This window comes from Lepidochelys kempii, chromosome 1 (assembly GCF_965140265.1).
Source record: "Lepidochelys kempii isolate rLepKem1 chromosome 1, rLepKem1.hap2, whole genome shotgun sequence".
Lineage (NCBI taxonomy): Eukaryota > Metazoa > Chordata > Testudines > Cheloniidae > Lepidochelys > Lepidochelys kempii.
In genome coordinates, this window is record NC_133256.1 from 222,245,637 (window position 1) to 222,272,484 (window position 26,848).

Genomic DNA, 26,848 nt, shown 5'->3' on the forward strand with positions numbered 1-26,848 from the left:
TGTCTGTGTGTCTTTTTTGTAACTTAAGGTTTTGCGTAGAGGGATTCTCTGTTTTGAATCTAATTACCCTGTAAGGTACCTACCATCCTGATTTTACAGGGGTGATTCCTTTACTCATATTTACTTCTATTTCTATTAAAAGTCGTCTTGTAAGAAAACTGAATGCTTTTTCATTGTTCTCAAATCCAAGGGTTTGGGTCTGTGGTCACCTATGCAAATTGGTGAGGATTTTTACCAAACCTTTCCCAGGAAGTGGGGTGCAAGGGTTGGGAGGATTTTGGGGGGAAAGACGTGTCCAAACTACGTTTCCCAGTAAACCCAGTTAGAGTTTGGTGGTGGCAGTGGATATTCCAAGGACAAAGGATAAAATTAATTTGTACCTTGGGGAAGCTTTAACTGAAGCTGGTAAAAGTAAGCTTAGGAGGTTTTCATGCAGGTCCCCACATCTGTACCCTAGAGTTCAGAGTGGGGGAAGAACCTTGACAAGCAGTATCTGGTAGAGTTTCATGCTCAACCTAGAGACAGAGCAATCACACCAATGCCTCTCATAGTTTAGTGGCAGAATTTTAACAATATTACCAGCCTATTCCATACTTCTCCTATGTGTCACTGCTGTCCTTTTCAGATTTTAGGCCAAATAAATTTGTGCTTGTCAGGACTTATCACTTACTAATCTACTAATGTCTCAGGCTTTCCTTGGGGAACTTATTAAGCAGCATACTTAGTATTTTGCAAAAGGACATTGTTATATGCATTGCTTATCTATAGTCCTTGGTCTCACTGTTGTCCCTGCCAGTAGAGGGTGACAATTAGATCTTGCTGTGGTGAGGAAAAGCTGTCCATTTGGAATTGGACTGAGGTCACTAACTCATTTCACAATGGCCACTGAACGACCCTCAGATGGTAATAGTGTTCAGTTACCACCAGTCCTAGGCTAGCTTTGAATGACTGATATTCAGATGAGAGGTTATGGAACACCAAAACATACAGTGCCCAGTCCATACCTCCATTTGAAAATGTTTAGTGGTCCGCAAATGAAAAAAGGTTGAAAATCACTGGTGTAAATTTACAGCAACTTAGATCATAGAATCATAGAAGATGAGGGTGGGAAGAGACCTCAGGAGTTCTAGTCCAACCCCCTGCTCAAAGCAGGACCAACCCCAACTAAATTATCCCACTCAGGGCTTTGTCAAGCAGGGCCTTAAACACTTCTAAGGATGGAGATTCTACCACCTTCCTAGGTAACCCATTCCAGTGCTTCACCACCTTCCCAGTGAAATAGTTTTTCTTAATATCCAACCTAGATCTGCTGTGCTCAATGTGTAATATCACAACAGCTATTTTGTTTTTTTTTAAATTGTGATTTCCTAATGTGATGGATTTTTGCTTTACAGCTGGCTTGAGAATCAAAGCTTAGGTACCCATTTACTTCACTGGAGCTTAAACTTCATTAGTGCATGCAGCCTTCACATGTAGTTGACTAAAACCATCATTAGATTCCCAGTGTTATTTTAAAGCATTTGTCTAATGCTGTAGCAAATGTTGCTTGGCTTTGCTCAGAGTCAAACAAAGTGCAATTTTGTTGGTCATGTGCAAGCCTCTAAAACCCTTATAAATAAATACTGTAATGGTAAAATATATTGAGTCAGAACCTGACATAGTGATACTGAGAGAGAGTCAGTGTTGGCCTCTGTTCTTATACTGGTTACGTGTGTGTGTGTGTGTGTATTTGTGTATCTAGTGCTTGCGGAAGAACTGCCAGGTTAATCTTCCAAGTGACTTCAAGTCCTTTGGTTTTTTGTTTTTCCCAACCAAACGGATAAAGCATGGGCATTGACAGTACTAAGACAGTATCTATGCCAGTCTGTCAATGTGTTGCAACCCTGAGCTGAAAGGTCCATTTCTCTGCGACATGAGTAGTGTCACTTCCATGTCGCTGAATCCTTAGCTTCCCTGCTTAATTCAGCTGACAGGTTAGTTGTGGTATTGGCCATTTATATGGCTACTTGTGCAAAATAGAAAAGGAGTACTTGTGGCACCTTAGAGACTAAAATTTATTTGAGCATAAGCTTTTGTGAGCTACAGCTCACTTAATTGGATGCATTCAGTGGAAAATACAGTGGGGAGATTTGTATACAAAGAGAACATGAAACAATGGGTGTTACCATACACACTAACGAGAGAGTGATCAGGTAAGGTGAGCTATTACCAGCAGGACAGAGAGAAAAAAACTTTTTTGTAGTGATAATCAAGGTGGGCCATTTCCAGCAGTTGACAAAAAGTCTGAGGAACGCTTGGGGGCGGGGGAGGGAGGCGGGCGGCGCTTGTGGTGTTTAGATGCTGCTTGTAATTATTAGAACTGGGAGCACTGGGTGTTGGGAGTCTGAAAGGATGGGAAACAGGAAGGAGGGGGGGAAGTTGAGGAGGCTGAGTGAGAGCTACCGAGGGTGCAGCAGCAGCTTGGTGAAGAGGTTTCCACTTTAAAAATACAGTCCTATTGAAGTTCGTGAGTACCTTGCCTGGTTGCTCCAACATTTTGTTGACTAGGATGGATCTTCTGTCTCTGAACCCACCTGTACCCTTTCTGCAAAGCCCAGGTGAGCTGCCAATGGCTTTTACTACCTGGCTCTATATGTTGAGACTTACCTGCTTGCAATCAGTGCTACAGAGATTTCTGGAGTAAGAAAGCGTGCTCTGCTAATCCACTACCTTTGAGCAGAAGGGCAGCGTATATTTTACACTTTTCCCCTTGCAGATGATAAATGAGACTGCACTTCATTAAAGAATTTATTTGTGCCAAAAGTGAATGTAGTAGCTAATCGCTACAGATTTCGCCGGTGTGAGCAGAAAACAGGGGAGACTATAATGCATTGTATTGCTTCGCTGAGGAGTCTGATTGTAATTAGTGACTTTGGGAATATGGCAGATGAGATGATTAGAGACCAGCTCACTGAGAAAACAACCATGCTTTGTGTAAGAGAGAGCTTACTTCTAGAACCACAACTTACACTAGAAAAAGCAATAACCATTGCTACTCAGATTGAGTCAACTACAGCTGAAGCCAAAATAATGAGCATGGATACAGGAGGCACAGTCCAGGCTGTGACTCCTCTGCAGAAAAGTTCGCTATCACTGCAGACAAACGATTACAAGAGGAAAACTAATGAAAAACCACAGAATCAGCAAATTCAAAATACTGTAAAAGCATGTTTTTGCTGTGGATCCCCACCACACCTTGCAAGCTACACGGGATGTCTGGCAAAAGTAGCTCAGTGCAATCATTGCAAAAAAAATTGGGCATTTTGCTAAAGTATGTTGCAACAGCCAGTTCAATCAACAGGTGCATGCAGTTACAATACCAGATGGTACTGTGCTGAGCATGGACAAAATCACGACTGCACATATTCCAGAACAAATAAAGTGCACTGTAAATGTTTCCGCCATACCCTCAGGCAAATCACACACTCTATTCAGTGAATGTTGGACACTGGCTCAGCAGTATCTATACTAGCTGATTCCATCTATTTGCATTACTTTAAAGATGTGCCTCTTTCTGAACCCAAACTTCACTTGGTGTGCTATTTGAAAAACCATATTCCGGTACATGGCTGCCTGCCAGCAATAATTACTTTTGGTGATTGCTGTGTAACTGCAGAGTTCTTCATTGTCCACAAAGGCACTCCTATCCTTGGCAGAGATTTACTGGCTGCTTTCAATCTCAGGGTAGTTAATGGACAAATTGATCTTCCTCAGCAAAGCACTCTTGCGGTAAACACAGGAGTTTCAGCTGGGACCCAACACCAGGTTGAAGAGAAACTCAGCGGTGCTTACAGGTTTCCGCATAAAGTTAAAATGCAGAATAATGTGATACCTGTACAACAGAAGTTACGGCGCTTACCATTTTCAGTCAGGGAAGCTGTTTCAGAGGAACTTAGGAAAGTTGTTTAAAAGGACATTGAAGAGTGACTCCTCGGAATAGGTTTCACCTATAGCAATGATGCAGAAGAAGGGTGGAGGCATTTGCCTTTGTGTGGACTTAAGGGAGTGAAATAAAGCTATTGTGATTGACAGCCATTCTCTTCCTCACATAAAAAGTATTTGCAGAACTCCGTGGAGCAAAGATGTTTTCTACTCTGGATTTGCAGAGCGCATACCACCAGGTTATGTTGCATGAAGACAGCAGAGACCTCACAGCACTTATTACACATGAGGGACTACTTCATTTGAAACGTGTTCCATACTGTCTCACATCCGTCCCAAGAGCCTTCCAAAAAAGTATTCCCGTAGAAGGAAAAGGCCTGGGTAGAGACCGTCGGATCATGGAAGTCAACAAATGGCTACACAGGTGGTGTCGGAGAAGGCTTTGGATTCTTTGATCATGGGATGGTGCTCCAAGAAGGAGTGCGAGGCAGAGATGGGCTCCACCTAGCAAAGAGAGGGAAGAGCATCTTTGGAAGCAGGCTGGCTAACCTAGTGAGGAGGGCTTTAAACTAGGTTCACCAGGGGAAGGAGACCAAAGCCGTGAGGTAAGTGGGGACGTGGGATACTGGCAGGAAGCATGAGCAGGAGAATGTGAAAGGGGAGGGCTCCTGTCTCATACTAAGAAAGCAGGACAAACAGCAAGTTATCTCAAGTGCCTATACACAAATTCAAGAAGCTTGGGAAACAAGCAGGAAGAATTGGAAGTCCTGGCACAGTCAAGGAACTGTGATGTGATTGGAATAACAGACTTGGTGGGATAATTCACAGGAATGGAGTACTGTCATGGATGGGTATAAACTGTTCAGGAAGGACAGGCAGGGCAGAAAAGGTGGGGGAGTTGCACCATATGTAACGGAGCAGTCTGACTGCTCCGAGCTCTGGTATGAAATGGTAGAAAAACCTGAGTGTCTCTGAATTAAGTTTAGAAGTGTGAGCAACAAGGGTGATGTCATGGTGGGAGTCTGCTGCAGACCACCGGATCAGGGGGATGAGGTGGACGAGGCTTTCTTCCAGTAACTAACGGAAGTTACTAGATCGCAGGCCCTGGTTCTCATGGGAGACTTCAATCACCCTGATATCTGCTGGGAGAACAATACAGCGGTGCACAGACAATCCAAGAAGTTTTGGAAAGTGTAGGGGACAATATCCTGGTGCAAGTGCTGGAGGAACCAACTAGGGACAGAGCTCTTGACCTGCTGCTCACAACCTGGGAAGCATTAGTGGGGAAGCAAAAGTGGATGGCAACCTGGGAGGCAGTGACCATGAGATGGTCAAGGTCAGGATCCTGACACAAGGAAGAAAGAGAGCAGCAGAATACGGACCCTGGACTTCAGAAAAGCTAACTTTGACAACCTCAGGGAACTGATGGGCAGGATCCCCTGGGAGAATAACATGAGGGGGAAAGGAGTCCAGGAGAGCTGGCTGTATTTTAAAAGAATCCTTATTGAGGTTACAGGGACAAACCATCCCAATGTGTAGAAAGAATAGTAAATATGGCAGGCGACCAGCTTGGCCTAAGATCAGCAAGGATTTCACTGTTAAACACAAAAAAGCAGCTTACAAGAAGTGGAAGATTGGACAAATGACCAGGGAAGAGTATAAATATTGCTCAGGCATGCAGGAGTGAAATCAGGAAGGCCAAAGGGGGTTCCAAAGAGGATGGCTCTAGACTGTTCTCAGTGGTAGCAGATGACAGAACGAGGAGTAATGGTCTCAAGTTGCAGTGGGGGAGGTTTAGGTTGGATATTAGAAAAAACTTTTTACTAGGAAGGTGGGGAAACACTGGAATGCGTTACCTAGGGAGGTGGTGGAATATCCTTCCTTTGAGGTTTTTAAGGTCAGGCTTGACAAAGCCCTGGCTGGGATGATTTAGTTGGGGATTGGTCCTGCTTTGAGCAGGGGGTAGGACTAGATGACCTCCTGAGGTCCCTTCCAATCCTGATATTCTATGTCATTGAGTCTGAAGAATGACCATGGAGTTCAGTGCTATCTGGATGATATTATCATGTTTACAGGTTATTGTCACGCTCCTCAGAAGTATTTCCAATCTGTACTAAACTGCACCAGAAAAGCAGGCCTCAAGCTCAATGGGTCCAAATGCAAATTTAGACAAATGGAACTCTCCTTTCTGGGGCATAGAATTTCACAGGCTGGACTAAAACCTGATCCAGATCATATCCTGGCAATTTCAAATGCTGCTCCTCCAACAGATTTGCAAACCTTACGTTCCTTCTTGGGTCTTACCTCCTGGTATGCAAAATTCATTCCTAATTATGTTTGTCATTGAACTGTTACGAGAATAACTACAGAGAAGTTCAACCTCAGTGTGGACAACGGATGCACAAGCTTGTTTTCATTTCACAAGAAATGGTGAAAGACTTGATTGTACATAGTCTAGTACTTGCACTATTCAGTCCTGCATTGCCCGCAATTGTAACTATGATGCTTCTGTTTATGGACTTGGGGCTGTCCTCACACAACTTCATGAGGACAACACAGAGAGGACTATTGCATTTGCTTCAAGGATACTAAGTAATGCTGCGAGAAAATATTCTGCAGCTGAAAAAGAAGCTCTTGCTTGTCTGGGCTACTGAAAAATGGAGAACTTACCTATGGGGCCGCACGTTCAAGTTGCTCACTGACCACAGCCCTTTGACGACGTTGCTCACAATGAAAGGACTGGGAAGAGCAGGATATCGTATTGCTAGATGGTCTGCAAGACGACTCTTTCAATTATGAACTGAAATATAAGCCTGGAAACCAAAATGTGGTAGCTGATTGCTTTTCTCACCTGCCTTCCCCTTCACCAGATGGTCCACCGGAGGATGAGGCTGTAGAGGATGCCTGTTACAAGAGAACAATTTCAAGCTGCTTGTTCAGCGTGTCCAATTCAACAAAAACTACGGGTATTTCTGATAGAGATGGCCCAGTAAACCTAAAAGACTTGACCCAGTTTTGCTGCCTTACTTTAGAGTTCGGGATGAACTTCCTTTGCTTAATGGCTGTATGCTACAAGGTACACACCGGCTACTTGTGCCAGAAGAATTAGTCAAAATTCATACACCTGGCACACAATACTCATAAAGGAATTGTCAGAACCAAATGACTATGGGATCTGCATTGGTGGCCAGGGATGGAGACTCAAACTGAAGCACTCATAAAATCCTGTGTCACAAATGCATGATAAGACTGCAGTGACATGTACCCCTGCATTACAGCTTGTTTCTATTTTTCGAACAATGAGACTGCATACTGTAGCTAACACTGGAGAAGATTCATTTAACTGTAACTTGTGGAAGGTTGTGTTGTGTTCTACATTGAGAGTGAGCTAAATGGTAGAGCATAATTTTGGTGTCTTCCTGTTCAAGATCTGCGTTTAGTTCTACTGAAATAGCCCTTATTAAGTTACCATTTCCAAGTTGGTGACACCTGACAATGGGAATTCTATACAACACACATTCAGACCTGAATGTGGCATTCTTTTGAGGGGTTAAGATCATTCTTCTTAATGGAATTTTTACCAGGGACAAACTTGGCCCATTATGCATAGCACTTACTGCATGTGCATTAATGGTTTTTATCTTTATCCATGCCTTTTCGAAGCTTATAAAAAGAATAGTAAAAATCGATTGGGCTATAAAACTCAGCGTTCTATTCTCTTGATGTGTGAAATCAATTGGCATTCAGGCAATTTATGTGCATGTGTCAAGGGGAGAATACAACACTACTACAACTTTTAAAAGGAAAGTTTTTGTGAAGAGGGGGACTAAAGAGGCATCTGAGAGGCACTAAAATTGTCAGGTTTCAGAGTAGCAGCCATGTTAGTCTGTATATGCAAAAAGAGTAGTTTTGGTACCTTAGACCAACAAATTTATTTGAGCATAAGCTTTTGTGAGCTACAGCTCACTTCATCAGATGCATGCAGTGGAAAATACAGTGGGGAGATTTTATATACACAGAACATGAAACAATGGGTGTTACCATACACACTGTAACAAGAGTGATCAGGTAAGATGAGCTATTACTAGCAGGAGAGGAAAAACTTTTTTGTCGTGATAATCAAGGTGGGCCCTTTCCAGCAGTTGACATGAACGTGTGAGGAACAGTAGGGGGGGAAAATAGTTTTACTTTGTGTAATGACACATCCACTCCCAGTCTTTATTCAAGCCTAAGTTAATGGTGTCTGCTTGGCAAATTAATTCAAATTCAGCAGTCTCTCGTGGGAGTTTTTTTGAAGGTTTTTTGTTGAATTGCGACTTTTAGGTCTGTAATTGAGTGAGTAACCAGAGAGATTGAAGTGTTCTCAGATTGGTTTTTAAATGTTATAATTCTTGATGTCTGGCAATTCTTCAACAAAAAAGCTTCAAAAACAGACTCTGAGAGACTGCTGAATTGGAATTAATTTGCAAAGTGGACACCATTAACTTAGGCTTGAATAAAGACTGGGATTGGATGTGTCATTACACAAAGTAAAACTATTTTCCCCCCTACTGTTCCTCACACGTTTGTGTCAACTGCTGGAAAGGGCCCACCTTGATTATCACTAAAATTTTTTTCTCTCCTGCTAGTAATAGCTCACCTTACCTGATCTCTCTCGTTAGTGTGTATGGTAACACATGGAACATGAAATAATAGGTATGTAAAATCCCCCAACTGTATTTTCCAGTGCATGCATCCAATGAAGTGAGCTGTAGCTCACGAAAGCTTTTATGCTCAAATAAATTTTAGGCTCTAAGGTGCCACAAGTACTCCTTTTCTTTTTACTAAAATTGTTGGAGGCTTCAAATAAAAGCAGCTGAAACAATTTTAACCTAATTCTGGGGGGAAATAATGTTCCTGTGCTTAGGACACTTGTGTCAAATTGCTCCTAAAGCAAGTCTTCAAAGTTGAATGTAAAGTTATATCCTAAAAGATGACAGGGATATATCAGAAAAAAACTGTCGCTGAGTTGGAAATCATTTAATCACACAAGCACGGTTCACAGAATGTAGTAATAGCTCTACTTGTGGTGTTCGCTTGGGCTTGGAGTGAATTTCTGCTCTCTGGTAGTCAGGAAAAGACAGGCACGTGCCATAATTTTCCATCTGATTAACAATGCATTAACTTCACTTCTGTGGTTTTGGGACTTGTGAGATTGCTTGTCTTGAGCTTCTATTTGCTGCCAGCTGAGGGAGATGTGCCCTCTCTTTTAAAAGGAGCTCTTTTCCAAGCAACAAATATGATGCATATTTGTCACTTAGCTGTTATGAGCTTGTTGCCAGCTCCTTTGCTTGATGAGGTAATTTAGTTTGTGGTCATGCTATGCAAGATAAATTGTAGGACCTTAGCTGTTGATTCTTTGCCCCATTCTGGCTATTTAGCAAGCCAGAACACAAAGGCAGTGACATCAGAACAAGTTTATGGTGAACAGAAAAGGTATGTAGAATTCATGAGTGGATTTCAAAAAGTGTTAGAGGATCAGGTTTTTTTAGATAAGCACACAAGTCCAGTTGTTTATCCAAATTTTCTGGACCTCTTGAGCCTACAAAATCAGTCTGGAAAACTCACGGGAGCAGTGCTTTTGGTGTGATTTCTGTTTAATGCTTGTTTTGGGTCAGGTGTGGTACACGAAACCCAATTTTGGGTGGCTTGGATACCTTTGATAGTGTCCCTATCAAAAATCTGGAAGCGCACTGGTCTACAGAAATGTAAAAGAGGTGAGAAAAACAGCTAATTTTTTTCAACTTTGTATAATGGTTTGGTTTAGCTTAGCTTTATGTTGTGGATGAATGACTTTTGAGGGGTGGGGTGGGGGAAGTGGGAAAGAAGGGGTTTGCACTAATCTGATCTCATTGGCCAATCCCTAACAGCCAATGAGACACAATGATTCATTCAGTTTTGTCTATCAAGGAGACTAGTCACAATATGTCTGGCTTCAGTGAGATTTGTACAGAAGTGCCTGTAAAACTGAATTAGAGAAACTTAGAGATAAATATGGAACTGTACTGATTCACCAAGTGACTTATGCCCACAGGGTATTTAGGTTTCTAGGTAAGAGACGGAAGTCCAGGACCTCCTGTAGCATTCTCTGAAATGCTCCCAGTTCTACGCACAGGGCCAGTTAGACAGGGAGAACTGCAGGGTCTCAATGCATGAATGAGACGATAGTGTAGGGAGGAGGGGTTTAGATTTATTAGGAATTGGGGAAACTTGGGAAAGGAGGACCCCATACAGGAAGGATGGGCTCCACCTAATCCAAAATAGAACCAGATTGCTGGCACTTGACATTAAAAAGGTCAGAGCAGTTTTTAAACTAAGGGTTAGGGGAAAGCCAACAAGTGCAGAGAAGCATGTGGTTTGGACAGAGACATCTGTTAGGGAAGGAGCTATTGGAGGTTCTCTATGTCCTAGTAAGGGGGAGAGGATGAAGATGATAAAGTACAGGTAGGATCTTGGGGGAGGGATAGCTCAGTGGTTTGAGCATTGGCCTGCTAAACCCAGGGTTGTGAGTTCAATCCTTGAGGGGGGCCATTTAGGGATCTGGGGCAAAAATTGGGGATTGGTCCTGCTTTGAGCAGGGGGTTGGGCTAGATGACCTCCTGAGGTCCCTTCCAACCCTGATATTCTAGGATTCTATGATGAAACTGTCAAATGAAAAGAAGTCGCGTTCAATTACATCATGTAATGGCAGACAGATAAGTGACAAGTTTTTGAAGTGCTTATATACAAATGCTAGAAGTCTAAATAATAAGATGGGTGAACTACAGTGCCTCATATTAAATGAGGATGTTGATATAATAAGCATCACAAACTTGGTGGAATAAGGATATTCAATGGGACACAGTAAGTAATACCAGGGTACAAAATATATTGGAAGGACAGAACAGGTCGTGGTGGTGGGGGAGTGGCTGTAGATGTGAAAGAAAGCATTTAATCAAATGAAGTGTAATCTGAAATGAAACAAATTATACAATAGAATCTCGATAGATAGTAATTCCATGCTTGAATCGTAAGAATATAGCAATAGGGTTATATTGCTGATCACCTGACCAGGATGGTGATAGTGACTGCAAAATACTCAGGGAGATTGAGAAGCTATAAAAATAAACTCAATAATAATAATAATGGGGGATTTCAACTATCCCCATATTGACTGGATACATGTCACCTCAGGACGGGATGCAGAGATAGTTTCTTGACACCTTAAATGACTGCTTCTTGGAGCAGCTAGTCCTGGAACCCATCATAGGAGAAGTAGTTTTAGTCCTAAGTGGAGCACAGGATCTGGTCCAAGAGGTGAATATAGCTGGACCGCTTGGTAATAGTGACCATAATATAATTAAATTTAACATCCCTGCGGTGTTTAAAAACACCACAGCAGCCCAACACTGCAGCATTTCATTTCAGAAAAAGGAACTACACAAAAATGAGGAAGTTAGTTAAACAGAAATTAAAAGGTACAGTGCCAAAAGTGAAATCTCTGCAAGCTGCATGGAAACTTTTTGAAGACATCATAATAGAGGCTCAACTTAAATGTATATCCCAAATTAAAAAACATAGTAAAATAACCCCAAAAAGTGCCCCTGTAGCTGAACAAGAAAGTAAAAAGCAGTGAGAGGCAAAAAGGCATCCTTTAAAAAGTGGAAGTCTAATCCTAATGAGCAAAATAGAAAGGAGCATAAACTCTGGCAAATGATGTGTAAAAAATAATTTGAACACCTAGCCAAAGACTCAAAAGTAATAGCAAAAAAAATGTTAAGTACATCAGAAGCAGGAAGCATGCTAAACAACCAGTGCAGCTGCTGGACAATAGAGATGCTAAAGGAGCACTCAAGGATAAGGCCATTGCAGAGAAACTAAATGAATTCTTAGCATCAGTCTTCACTGCTGAATATGTGAGGGAGATTCCCAAACCTGAGCCATTCTTTTTAGGTGCCTGATCTGAGGAACTGTCCCAGATTGAGGTCTCAGTAGAGGAGGTTTTGGAACAAATTGATAAACTAAACAGTAATAAGTCACCAGACCAGAGGGTATTCACCCAAGAGTTCTGAGAGAATTCAAATGTGAAATTGCAGAGCTACTAATTGTAGTTTGTAACCTATCCTTTTAAATCAGTTTCTCTACCAGATGACTGAAGGATAGCTAATGTGACGTCAGTTTTTAAAAAGGGCTCCAGAGGTTATCCCGGCAATTACAGGCCAGTAAATCTGACTTCAGTACCAGGCAAACTGGTTGAAACTATACTTAAAAACAGAATTGTCAGACACATAGTTGCACATAATTTGGGGAAGAGTCAACATGGTTTTTGTAAAGGGAAATAATAGCTCACGAATCTACTAGAATTTTTTGAGGGGGTCAACAAGCATGTGGACAAGGGGGATTAGTGGATATAGTGTACTCTAGATTTTCAGAAAGCCTTTGACAAGGTCCCTCACCAAAGGCTCTTAAGTAAAGTAAACTGTCATGGGATAAGAGGGAAGGTCCTCTCATGGCCTGGCAACTGGTTAAAAGATAGGAAACAAAGGGTAGGAATAAATGGTCAGTTTTCAGAATGGAGAGAGGTATATAGGGGTGTCCCCCAGGGGTCTGCACTGAGACCAGTACTATTCAACATTCATAAATGATCTGGAAAAAGGGTTAAACAGTGAGGTGGCAACATTTGCAGATGATACAAAACTACTCAAGATAGTTAAGTCCCAAACAGACTGCGAAGAGCTACAAAAGGTTCTCCCAAAACTGGGTGACTGCACAACAAAATGGCAGGTGACATTCAATGTTGATAAATGCAAAGTAATGCACATTGGAAAACATCCCAACTATACATATAAAATGATGGGGTCTAAATTAGCTGTTACCGCTCGAGAGAGATCTTGGAGTCATTGTGGATAGTTCTCTGGAACATCCACTCAATCTGCAGCAGCAGTCAAAAAAGCGAACAATGTTGAGAATCATTAGGAATGGGATAGATAATAAGACCGAAAATGTCATATTGCCTATATATAAGTCCATGGTATGCCCACATCTTGAATACCACGTGCAGATGTGGTCACCCCATCTCAAAAGATGGATTGGACTTGGAAAAGGTTCAGAAAAGGGCAGCAAAAATGATTAGGGGGTATGGAACAACTTCTGTATGAGGAGAGATTAAGCTTTGGACTCTCCAGCTTGGAGAAGAGATGACTAAGGGGGGGGGTATGATTGAGGCCTATTAAATCATGACTGGTGTGGAGAAAATAAGGTAGTGTTTACTCCTCCTCATAATAGAAGAACGAGGGCTCACCAAATGAAATCAATAGGCAGCAGGTTTAAAACAAACAAAAAGACGTATTTCTTCACACAATGCACAGTCAACCTGTGGAACTCTTTTGCCAGAGGATGTTGTGAAGGCCAAGACTTTTTTTAACCCTGTTATAGAACTAGATAAATTCATAGAGGATAGGTCCATCAATAGCTCTTAGCCAGGATGGGCTGGGATGGTGTCCCTAGCTTCTGTTTGCCTGAAGCTGGGAATGGGCGACAGGGGATGGATCACTTGATTACCTGTTCTGGGGCACCTGACATTGGCCACTGTGTCAGAAGACCAGTTACTGGGCTAGATGAACCCAATATGGATGTTCTTATATTCGTAGGGATCAGATATGTTAAGAAGGTGTCATTTTTACTTTGACTTTTCAGGGTCGAGTCACTTTTTTTAATGAATACTTTTCACTTGAGACATTTCTGTGCCAAGGATTCCAAATGTTCTATTATACTTAAGTCTATAGACCTGAAAGTATAAAAATAAAACACTTGCTGACTTTCAAAAGCACCCTACTTTCGTCCAATAATGTTGCTGTTGAGGTCAATAGGAGTTTTACCATAGATGTCACTAACAGCAGAGATGAGCCAACAGGTGAATGCTTTTGAAAATCCCACTCTGGAATATAGGATATATAGGAATATATAAGAGAATGGATAATCAGGGTGAGTTGGGAAGATGGGAGAAGAACAGGTCTTCGCTAGAAATAAGCACAGTAGTTCCTATTTCTGGATGATTTGTCTTGCATTTGCTGTGCCCCTGAGTTGATGATATTTTGCATGATAAATCAACTTCTGTCTTCATGATGACACATACAGCAATGTAAAAAGTGCAAGATCCCAAATTTGGTGCAGTATGGTAACATGTCACAGAACATCATCCCTTTATTTCCATTGGCTGTACTTTGCCCTGAATGTCCTCATCCCCTACAAGTATTTATAATTAGAGATGGGTCTGAACCCAACACCTCAGACCTCAAGTTTTGGGGAAGTTCATCCTCCAGAAGAGCTGTCTGGATGGGATGAGTGTCTTCAACGGCCCATTGTCAGAGTTGTGTCCTTAATCGGCCATCAACACATAGCTGTGTAGCCCTGATGTAAATCTATCCGGGGAGTGTCACTCTAGACACACAATACATGTTTGAGGTACAAATCATAGCCAGTATTGATAACTTTAGATACAAAGATGATGCATGGATTTAACCAGGTTAATCAGACTAGATAAATTGTAACTTTTCCATTGACACCTTACATGGAAAAACTTTATGCAAGATTTGTTGCAATTGTATAACAGTGAATATCAATGATATAAATGGTCATCTTAATCATAGAGCATTACAGCTATGTGTTGTCCTTTTTCCTTATTGCCCACCTAATTCTAGTATAATCCTAGTTACTTCCAGCATGAACATGCTTTCTATGAAGTTTTTATTCTATTGTTTTTTGTTTTTTAGAGTTCATAATTTGTTTTTAACATGGAAACTCCATGTATTTCAAATTTCCCATTTTAGTGCTCCAATAATGTCTTCATGCTTTTCTTCTATATCTGGCTTGGTGATAGATAATTAAAAACACAGATAATTTCCTCTTCAAAAAGAATGATCATGGTTTTTACTCTTGTAGTAAACTTTCCTTAGGGAAATAATTAGGAAGTTTCACTACATTTGCTGTTTTTAAAAATGTATATCCAATTTTGTATACTGTCTGCCATTGCACTTGATTTCTACCGTGGGTCAGCTCTAAGTTTTCATTATCCAATGTTTTGAAAAGTTCCGTCCAGTTTCTCCTGTCAAGATTAAAAAAAAATTCTGCTAAACTTTTCTACTGTTTAATTTGATTTCATTGTGAAAGTTTGACGATAGTTTCTTCCCCTACTGAAATGTTGCTTACTGAGCTGTTTCATTTTGCTTTTAATGTCTACGATCACTTATAATAGGTACCTCTTTTCTAAATTCTGTGCTTCTTTTAAAAATCTGATTTACTCTAGTAATTTAAGCCCTTTTCCCTCTTTATCCATTTCCTCTTCCCATAAGGCACTGAACTTGCATGACGATTCATGGTTCCTATAGTATGATCAAGTTAAAGCTTTCTTTCAGCCATAAATATCGACAAGGTGGTAGTTCAAAAGCAAAATAGGTCTCAGCGTTCCAGGGTAGTCATTGCTTCACAAAGCTATGTTGAAATGATCTTGATAGTGTGATCATGGTAATACAGTGACTGCTGTTTGTTTTTATATTTAGTGGTGTTAATTAAAAGTCACAGAGAAAATATTCTAGCACTCCCTAAACAATTATTGCACCCAGAAAATGAAAATATATTATATACCATGGCTTGTGTGGAATGTGCCTGTCTACTTTTTTAGCCTCATTTGTCTGTTATCTCAATTACAAACTTTTTTCATATTTTAAAAAAACTCCCAAAATTTTAGTTCATTTATGTAGAATAAAATTAAGCCGATAACTAGCTAAATTATCCATGCTGGGAAAGAGCTTTAAAAACTGAAAAGTCTCACTGATGATTTCTTGTGGCCGGCCATGCTGGAAACGTTGGGTTGCAGAGTGGTGGTTTTGTGTGGTAAAGGAGATTTGGAGGAAAGAATGGCAGTAGTGGGAGTAAGGAAGGAAATTATTCCATTTCAGAGCAGACTTTGCAGAAGTGCATGGAGGTAGAAGTTACTCCTATTTTAGGGACTTGGTAGCTGATGGGCAGTTCTGTTGCAAAGCACTAAAATTGTCAGAGTTACTTTACACCATCAGAAGTGTCCATGAGAGGGGGCTTGGCCAACAATTTTTTTTTAAACTGAGAATTTGACTCATGTGCAAACTTCATTTTCCTTATGAAAAAATATATTTCCTTGTCATCCCATGGTTTTAATAAGCGCATGTCACAAAATGTAGGGGGCAATAGAGTAGGTGAGGTTTTTTCAGGAGTGTATCCAATCCTGTAACTCCAAGAAGTTGTGATTCTGCTTTAACGGCACTGTCATTTGTAGGAGACTCCTATTTTCTTCAGGGGTAGCGATGTGGTGTCTGTTACCTTGTGTTTTATTTCAGATACAGAACTTTAGTGAGTCATTCTGTGCTCTTGAGATCTGTCTCTGTCATAGAGATGTTATGGCCTAATCCTGCTCTGTGTGAACAGACTGCAGAGCTCCTCTGACTTCAATGGGACTCTGTGTGGGTGTGGACTCAGCCTGTGCAGAATAGCTTGCAGGATCAGGACCTGTTTTTGTTGTTGTTCCTTAATTGGAAATAAGTGCTCTACAATGAAAATACACATTTTATTCTTTTTGAATGTGGGAAGCATAATACCATCCATCCAACTCCCTTCATTTTCATCTGCATTCATTTCCTCTGTAGGTTTATTATGTAATAAACTACCTCCGTATTTCATTTGAAGGGCAGAGAAGAGGGGAGTAGAGAGATCTGTGTATTCTAATAGTTTGTGTAAACTGTAAATATGTAAATTGCATTGAGATCCTTATGGATGTGATATTATACAAATATAAGCTATTAAATGGACCCAGTTTAATTTCCAAACAATCCCTCTGAGTGTTAATCTACTGAATGCTTTGGCTGCTGGAAACCAAAGGTCTATTTTCATATATATTTCTACCAGAAGAGGTCACCATTGTTATTTACAATGCACATACATCATCATTTTAACTCACCCCCCCCCCCCGATGTAATAAAGGAATATCTAGTTTCCTTTTGTGTTGCTGGAGAGGGGCAAATACAAAAATCGTGCTGTTTAACAAGTATTTAGTATTTATATATTGTTTCAAAGAATAGTTTTAGGTGAATAAATTCTTTTTTCAATACAAATACAGTATTCTGACACAAGCAAATGTGTCAATTCATATATTGGCTTGAGGTGAATGGTATTTTAACACCTTGATATTGAACTCTTCGAGTAAATAAAAATTGTTGGCTCAGAGGAGATAGATAAATAATATTTGCATCCACAAGTGTATTTGTTCACTTGTGGATGCAAATATTATTGAAGGGGCTTGGATGGATGGTATTCTGCTTCCCACATTCAAAAAGAATAAAATGTGTATTTTCATTGTAGAGCACTTATTTCCAATTAAAACTTATGTTCAATTAAAAAAAAAGAATTTTAGTAATATGCCATCTGTTTAATGCTATAGTGGTTTGAATTAAAATGGGGATAGGAAATACAATTTGGTCTTCACTGATAACATACGTTCTAGTTTGAAATGGGCAGCTGGACTTAAAAATCATTGCTATATTCACATTCTAAGCTGGGCCCCATGACCTAACTTCCAAATGTTTGTAAACAACTTTTATTGGGCACTTTGGAGTGGGCAGACCCCTCTATTCATGGTCAAGAGATGTTCATATTTTACCGCTATATTACTCTGTAATAACTCTTTTCAAACTTAAATTTACTGTTTGTCAACCTAAAGGTTAACGTCTATTTTTAGTAAAGTTGGGGTTTTTTTAAATGTTTAACCATTTTTGTCTCTTAGTCTTCTACTCCTGCTCATCCCTGTAGTGTCTGAGCATCATCCACATAAACTTGATTAGCTATAGCAGTGTGGATTTCATGGACACTCTGGCTCTGTTGCTTTTGGGAGGTAAAAACTCACAAGCCAGAGTGTCCATGAAATCCATTTTATGTGGAAGATGTCCAGATACTACACAGATAGTGCCCATCACTGCTGTCAACTTTGCCTCGTGGAGGCAGTCTTTAGGGGCCCTGTGCTCCCCTGGAGGCTGTTCACTGAAGAGCAGCAGCAGCATCACACCATGCTCTCCTGCATCTAGAGAGGAAGGATCATCCCATGGCTAGGGTGCTGCTTTGGGCTGTGGGAGACCTGGGTTCAATTTTCTGCTCTGCCACAGTCTCTGATCCTTGGCAAGTCATTTAGCCTCTCTGTGCCTGTTTACCATTTGTAAATTGGGGATAATAGTAGTTCACTACCTCACTGGGTACTGTGAGAATAAATACATTAGAAATTTTGAGTCACTCAGATACTGTGGTGATGAGCACCATTAAGTATCTGAATGGATAAATATGTAGTCTCATGATGTTTACTTGGCTCAGCCTTCCTGGCATTGTGTTCTCTTATCACTTGGATACTAATGCTTATATAATTTTAGTTGTATAGACAGTAACTCATTGTTTGACTTTTTTCTTATTATACACAACAGTCTTGTTTTATTTGATTGTTTTAAACATGTAATTGATCATCCCACCTTTTGATCTTCTTCATTCATGGTTGCCAGTCCTGTCAAATTTTGGCTGCCTTTCACCATGCCATCTTAGTTTGCTGACTTACTTCTAACTTCTTCCATCAGCCTTTTAACCATTCCCGTCTCTCCAAGCTTTATCATTCCCTCTTCATCTGTTGTGCTTCAGCTTCTCCTCTCACCTCCTTTATCCCTATCCATTGCCACCCAATGCTACAACCATAAAGAATAGTTCAAAATAGTAAACTTAATCTCATAGTGGCAACCAAAACCTAGAATGGTGTAGAAGTGAAATAATGAGGAAGGGTGCATAAGAAACTGAACAGTCTTAATTTTATTTTCAAAGCTCTGAACCATCTTTTCCATGACCCCACCACCCCATTTTCACTGTTTGTTGCTATTCTTTCCTTGTGTCATGTCTAAGTTTATATGATAGACATTTTATTCAAAGAGTTTGTCTAAATTTTGCTAGAGCCAGTATATAACTTGAGGCTTCAGAGCTTCAAAGGCAACATCTTTCTAAGGTTTGCAGAGGGGTGCTCCCTGCTGTGGACAGTTTGAGGAGTGTGGGACCATGATGTCTGGTGAAGTAGTTCCACATGACAGATTTTATATTTTATGATATTTTTCTTTAAATCATTGATTTCATACAGCTTTTCTCCAGTTAGATACATGTGATGCAGCATTCTCCAGTACCGAGCGCTACTCTATATATATTTATCTCGGCCTCGTCTCCCTTTTTTTTTTCAGTGACCCTCACCCACTTGCATGATTTCAGCTATATAACCATGTCATTCAAGACTGCCATTATGAATCTGTGCTAGTGAGGTCAAGTGCAACCTTAAATTTGTTGCTTCCTGAGTTCTGTTTGCTTAATGGTGCAATCTGAATTTTCTTAATGTAGCTTTTTCCAGGAAGAAATTCCAAAAAGCAGAAGTTGGTGTGTTCAATATTCTCTTTTCATAAATGTTTCTACAAATCAGTGCCTTGCTACATTTATCTGACCCCAGGGCATGGTGCATGCAATAGAGAGAAGTGGGTTGTCTAGCACATTGAATTCATGGGGCCTCATCCTGCAGCCCTTACTGAGGGAACACTTTTGCCAGAGTAAGACACATAGGATAGCTTCCATAACCTGGAGTGCTACTTTATGAAAGGTATTTCACTTGCGTAAGGTGTTAATTAGGTTTTAGAAATGGACAGATGAACCTGTCCATGGGGAAAAAGCAAGTAATTTCCCTTGTATGCCAATAGGGTCTCTTCTCCAGCACAAGGTATGTTTGCACTCTTTATGCAGGATAAATCTAAATAAAATACCAAGTGCTTCTATTATCTTCTAAACTTATTTTTAACTTTCACTACAACTTTTGTGGTGTAGGCAGAAAAAATCGCCGGACAGCTTGTTCTTGGATCTGTATGGCTGCATTTTATGTGGGCCTTTTAAGAGAGTATTAGAAAATAGACCTTAAAATAGATTTTTTTTTAATGCATCCTACAACTTAGGAAAATATGATATAGCAAGTTCCTCTCAGCTTTGGTGGATCCAGTCCACTAACTCAAGTCTTGCCCTATGTTGGTGGTTTAGCAGCCACTGCCTTTATAGATATGGAATGGTCATCAAACACATGGATTTAGTACAGAACAAATTCTGTTCTGTAGGCTAATTGCAATGTGTTCTACAATTCACTCAAACAGAAAACAACCATTGTGAAATAAGAAAAGGAGTACTTGTGGCACCTTAGAGACTAACCAATTTATTTGAGCATAAGCTTTCGTGAGCTGAGCTGTAGCTCACGAAAGCTTATGCTCAAATAAATTGGTTAGTCTCTAAGGTGCCACAAGTACTCCTTTTCTTTTTGCGAATACAGACTAACATGGCTGCTACTCTGAAACCTGTCATTGTGAAATAGAAAATGTTACTGGGGAGTTATTAACAAAGGACCAAATCATGCCATTCTTTCTCAGATTCCTACCCTAGTTAACTCCCATTCAGGTCCGAGGGAGTTTGCTTGCTTTAAGACCTCAAGATTTGGCCCAGGGGATTGTTTTTTTTAATTTAGTTGGGAATGAGAGGTGGGGGGGGGGGAAAGCAGAAAAAACTGAAACCCACACTGGTATGAGCCTCCCAAATTGAGAGATTATATGATTATTTATAATTCAGAAGGTGGTATTCACTTTGGATAGATGCCATTGAAAAGCAAGACTATACTTTTTTTCCTTCCAGCTAGAGGTAGCGCGCCCCCCCACCCACCCAGTCAGGATTGAGGCATGTAGGTGGGTTAACTTGAGGAATTTTGCATTGCTGCCTGGGTCTATGAATAAAGGACTTCTGTCTCCCGGCAATACTATCCTGACCAAATTCATGGTTTCTTTCAAGTTGGGTTTTAAGGTTGCTCTTTAGTGCATCTTACAGTCCTTGTTGTGTTTTAAGTACTGCTATATTCACAGTAGGTCAGAAAGTATTCAACTGTACTCTAGACAGTGTCCCATCCACCTAAGTGTGTTTAAGGAGCTAAAACTTTCTATGCAACACCCTGACAGATGAATTCCAGACTTCAATGGCAACATATCTGGATAGTGGAGCAGAGTATAGAGTTGTCACTTCCCTCATTAGCCAGATGATTAAAATTCCATCTTCTGTAGTAAATAGAATGTGTTGATAAACTAGAGGACCAGACAAGTACTCCTGGTGTGACATGGGCAAATTCTGGATATGTCACAAGTGCTCTAAAATATTTACAAAAAGAAAAGGAGGACTTGTGGCACCTTAGAGACTAACCAATTTATTTGAGCATGAGCTTTCGTGAGCTACAGCTCACTTCATCAGATGTTTACCGTGGAAACTGCAGCAGACTTTATATACACACAGAAATCATGAAACAATACCTCCTCCCACCCCACTGTCCTGCTGGTAATAGCTTATCTAAAGTGATCAACAGGTGGGCCATTTCCAGCACAAATCCAGGTTTTCTCACCCTCCACCCCCCCACACAAATTCACTCTCCTGCTGGTGCTAGCCCATCCAAAGTGACAACTCTTTACATAATCAAGTCGGGCTATTTCCTGCATAGATCAAGGTTTTCTCACATCCCCCCCACCCCCATACACACACAAACTCACTCTCCTGCTGGTAATAGCTCATCTAAACTGACCATTCTCCAGGTTTAAATCCAAGTTAAACCAGAACATCTGGGGGGGGGGGGGGGGTAGGAAAAAACAAGAGGAAACAGGCTACCTTGCATAATGACTTAGCCACTCCCAGTCTCTATTTAAGCCTAAATTAATAGTATCCAATTTGCAAATGAATTCCAATTCAGCAGTTTCTCGCTGGAGTCTGGATTTGAAGTTTTTTTGTTTTAAGATAGCGACCTTCATGTCTGTGATTGCGTGACCAGAGAGATTGAAGTGTTCTCCGACTGGTTTATGAATGTTATAATTCTTGACATCTGATTTGTGTCCATTTATTCTTTTACGTAGAGACTGTCCAGTTTGACCAATGTACATGGCAGAGGGGCATTGCTGGCACATGATGGCATAGATCACATTGGTGGATGTGCAGGTGAACGAGCCTCTGATAGTGTGATAAACCAGTCGGAGAACACTTCAATCTCTCTGGTCACGCAATCACAGACATGAAGGTCGCTATCTTAAAACAAAAAAACTTCAAATCCAGACTCCAGCGAGAAACTGCTGAATTGGAATTCATTTGCAAATTGGATACTATTAATTTAGGCTTAAATAGAGACTGGGAGTGGCTAAGTCATTATGCAAGGTAGCCTGTTTCCTCTTGTTTTTTCCTACCCCCCCCCCCCCAGATGTTCTGGTTTAACTTGGATTTAAACCTGGAGAATGGTCAGTTTAGATGAGCTATTACCAGCAGGAGAGTGAGTTTGTGTGTGTATGGGGGTGGGGGGGATGTGAGAAAACCTTGATCTATGCAGGAAATAGCCCGACTTGATTATGTAAAGAGTTGTCACTTTGGATGGGCTAGCACCAGCAGGAGAGTGAATTTGTGTGGGGGGGTGGAGGGTGAGAAAACCTGGATTTGTGCTGGAAATGGCCCACCTGTTGATCACTTTAGATAAGCTATTACCAGCAGGACAGTGGGGTGGGAGGAGGTATTGTTTCATGATTTCTGTGTGTATATAAAGTCTGCTGCAGTTTCCACGGTAAACATCTGATGAAGTGAGCTGTAGCTCACGAAAGCTCATGCTCAAATAAATTGGTTAGTCTCTAAGGTGCCACAAGTCCTCCTTTTCTTTTTGCGAATACAGACTAACACGGCTGTTCCTCTGAAACCTAAAATATTTAGTCAGTGCTGTTTCTTTGTAATGGATTTGTTAAATGTAGACTCTGACCATCTTTTCTATTAAGCATATCAATCATATGTAAAACAAATAAATGTTGTTCAAAGCAAAATGAGCTGACAATATAGGAGGTACAGAAAATCTGCATGGCTCTTTCTTCCGTGTGATGCTAATTTTCAGCCAGCTAGTTTCAGATTTAATCTCTATAGTTTATAACAGTGAGATTTAGGATAAGTGCACATGCTCAGTGCCGGTTGACTTTCATTGCCTTTGAGCATTCATTTAAATGAAGCAGGTTGTTAACCTTACATTTTCGAACTCTAAGGACGAGAAAACCTTGAAGACAGGTTATCAGATTAAATTTCGGACATAAGCGCACGTGTGCAAACATTGGGACTATTAAACCACTATGCTTGCTTCTGAGGCTTCATTGTTTTGAGCTGACATTCCTTGATTGAATCTTCATGAGCACGCTATTCATTTAGCCATCCTGCTTCCTCCTTTTACTTGAGCACCTAAATATGCCAGTAAAAAGAGTGAAGAGAGCATTGTGTATACTCTCCACCTAAAACACAGCTGCAGCTGAGAAAATACTTGCCTTTTTCATGTGTGCACTTTAATCGCTTCAGCTGCATTCATTCCCTTCAGCTGCTTCTCTGGTGTATCTTTAACCATATTGGGAGGTATTGTGAATTCTGAGCTATAAATTTCATTTACATGCCTTCATTTACATGATGTTCATCCATCTTACTGCTGCAAGGAGTCTTATTTGGTCATAAATCTAGCAGGACAGCCAAACCTAGTATATCATAAAAGTTGGTGACCTTCCTCCAAAAGTTTCTAATTTGACTGAGTTTTGGACTGTAAACTGTTGGAAGCTATTTGCCTTGTCTTTCCTTTTCAGTCTATCCTCATATCAGCAAGTTCACAATCTTTTAAATATGTTGTATACAGTTTCATAGTGTTAGAGCTTGAATGTTTTGAATGTATCTTGATTTTTTTTTCTGGGTGTACTTGACACAATAGGTTAGAATTACTTAAGAACTGAGAACTGTATCTTTCAGATACAATAAATTAAATAACCCCCCCCCCCCAGATGTTCTGGTTTAACTTGGATTTTAACTTGAAGAGTGGTCAGTTTGGATGAGCTATTACCAGCAGGAGAGTGAGTTTGTGTGTGTATGGGGGTGGGGGGGATGTGAGAAAACCTTGATCTATGCAGGAAATAGCCCGACTTGATTATGTAAAGAGTTGTCACTTTGGATGGGCTAGCACCAGCAGGAGAGTGAATTTGTGTGGGGGGGTGGAGGGTGAGAAAACCTGGATTTGTGCTGGAAATCACTTTAGATAAGCTATTACCAGCAGGACAGTGGGGTGGGAATAGGTATTGTTTCATATTCTCTGTGTATATATAAAGCCTGCTGCAGTTTCCACGATATGCATCTGAGGAAGTGAGCTGTAGCTCACGAAAGCTTATGCTCTAATAAATTGGTTAGTCTCTAAGGTGCCACAAGTCCTCCTTTTTCTTTTTGCGAATACAGACTAACACGGCTGTTACTCTGAAATAAATTAGAATGTCCTTTGTCTTGAGAAAGTGTCTAGGACATACTATAATTTTGGTTTCCAAAACAAAATGAGACAGACTTGTAGTTATTGTAAGTGATACTGACTTCAGCAGAGAACAGTTATTAAGCAGACTGTACAAGGCTAATACAAATTCTGATGACTCTATCAGTTCTTGAAAGTGAGTAAAGAGCTGTCAAACTTCCATTCTCTCTCCTAGCAAATTTGAGAACCCCGTTCTGTTTGAATTAGCAAATCAATTGCGTACAAACAATGAAGTAGTAAGATAAAGGAGAGGACAGAGATTAATTGATCAGTTTTGAGGGATCTGTCCTTAGGAGTTTTTGCTTTGTTAGATATGCGCTCTGTTTCCCAGTAAAAGGCCTGCAGGGTGATATTGCCCATTTTTCCTATTGGGGAAAAATCTCACAACTATAAGTCCTTTGTTTCCTCAGCATTTCTCTTGTGCATAGTGTTTTCTATGCTAGCAGATACTTAGCATAACTGGACATGGCAATTCTACCTCACTGTTCTTGTCAATAATTTTTCCACTGGTAATGATATCCTTTAAGTCTGAGTCAGAAAAGCCTACATTTTCATGGGGGTTGGGAGGGAACAGACATACTTTTATGTTGTAATTATATGGCACATCTTTTCTTGTTATGAGTTGCTGTGACAATCCTTATCCTGGGGGTCTGATTCCAAAGTTAACAACTCAATCATAATTAGTAGGCTTGCATAATCCCTCTTCTACTCACCTTTCATCCTCTAAAATACTTTCCTTATGAGGAATTCTAAGGATGAATAGGCATTGTTCAGAGAGAAATCCCATTCTAGGTGTGAAGATGGGGAATGCTGCAGTTCCCAAATGCTCTCCCAGTTGAGTCTGCTCCTCCTACCCCACCAGCTCAGCCTGTGGGGTTAGAGAAGTAGGATGCATTCCCATTATACTCAAGAGAACACGTTTGGCTGGTGGTGGGGATAGCACTGGTAAGCTCTGCAAGAATCTGTATTCAGCCCTCTTCACCTGAAAGAAGGTTGCCAAGATTCACGTGCTTTAACACAGTGGTTATCCTATTGGTCTTTACTATTTAGTAATAGTGGGCATTCTAGCATGTGATGCTAGCTGACGTGTAATGTAAAAGTAACACATTCAGTGCAAAACTTGAGTTGGTGCTCCATGATATTTTGATGAAAAACAACTTAGAAAGTTATAAAATTAACATGGCACACAGCCAACAGATTAAAAGCTGGCTAACTGATAGGTCTCAACGCGTAGTTGAGGAATTGGGACATTTCCTGATTCTAGTGGGGTCCCACAGGGATGGGTTCTTGACCCTACACTAGTTAACATTTTCTTTTATTAAATACTTGGAAGAAAAGATTAAACCATCACAAAGTTTGTAAATGACACCTAAATTGGGGGCGTGGTACATAATGAAGAGAACAGGCGACAAACAAGTGGTGTGGATGCCTTGGTAAACTGGTAGAAGCAAACAATATATGTTTTTAATATGGCTAAATGTAAATATATACATCTAGGAACAAAGAATGTAGACCGTACTATACTGGGAAGCTGTGACTCTGAAAAAGATTTGGGGGTTGTGGTGCAAAATCAGCTGAACATGAGCTGAAGGTGAAACACTGTGGCCAAAAGGAAATGGCGCAGTTCTTGGATGAATCAACGGGGGAATCCTGAGTAGGAGTAGAGTTTATTTTACTTATGTATTTGGTCTGGTGTGACCATTGGGGGAATACTGTATCCATAATCCAAGAAAGATGATGATAAATGGGGAGAATTCAGTGAAGAACCATGACAATAATTGAAGGATTAGAAAACATGCTTCATAGTGGTAGACTGAGTTCCATCGATTTCTTTAGTTTATCAAAAAAGATTATAGGTGACTTGATTAATTTCTGAGTACATATGTGGGGAACAAATATTTGATGATACTCTTCAATCTAGTCTCCAAACTTTGAGACAAGGGACATATTAAATTTTTGAAAGGGCTTCATGGGCTGAAGCAACAGTGAAAGAAATTAAATATATGCAAAATTAAAAAAAAAAACACTACTCTACTGTGTCAGTGTTCCATTAAATTCTAAATCAGGTATAAAAGTTAATCGACGCAGGTACTGTAAGTTGGCTCCCCTTGTTGGGTCTGCTCTGCCCTGTGCCTGCTCCCTTCTCCCTGTGTCTGCTAGGCGCGCCTGCTCTGCTGAAGAAAATGACAAAGGATTGAAAGTTTGGCTGTACTTTGGTAAGAGAAGCTCCAGGTTCCCATTGTTGGTTGGGACTGTTTGGTTCTATTAGTGCTGTAGTTAAAATTTAACCATCATAAAATTAATTTCCATCTTCTTTACTGCATTTATTGGAGATGTAATTAAGCATCTGACTTGTATTTTTACTCTAAGGCAGGGGTCTGTGCCTGCTCGGCTGCAGCAGCAACTCTCCCCTAAGTTGGTTCCCCTTTTGGAGGGACACTGGCTCCCAGGGGCACTCAC

At 40.5% G+C, this 26,848-nt stretch overlaps 1 protein-coding gene across 1 annotated transcript in view; it reads left to right on the forward strand.

Moving 5' to 3' along the window:
- The window catches only part of LOC140907760 (potassium voltage-gated channel subfamily KQT member 1-like), a 744,155-nt gene that overhangs the window by 46,460 nt on the left and 670,847 nt on the right, over nt 1-26,848 (forward strand). The gene's annotated exons all lie outside the window — the stretch shown is intronic.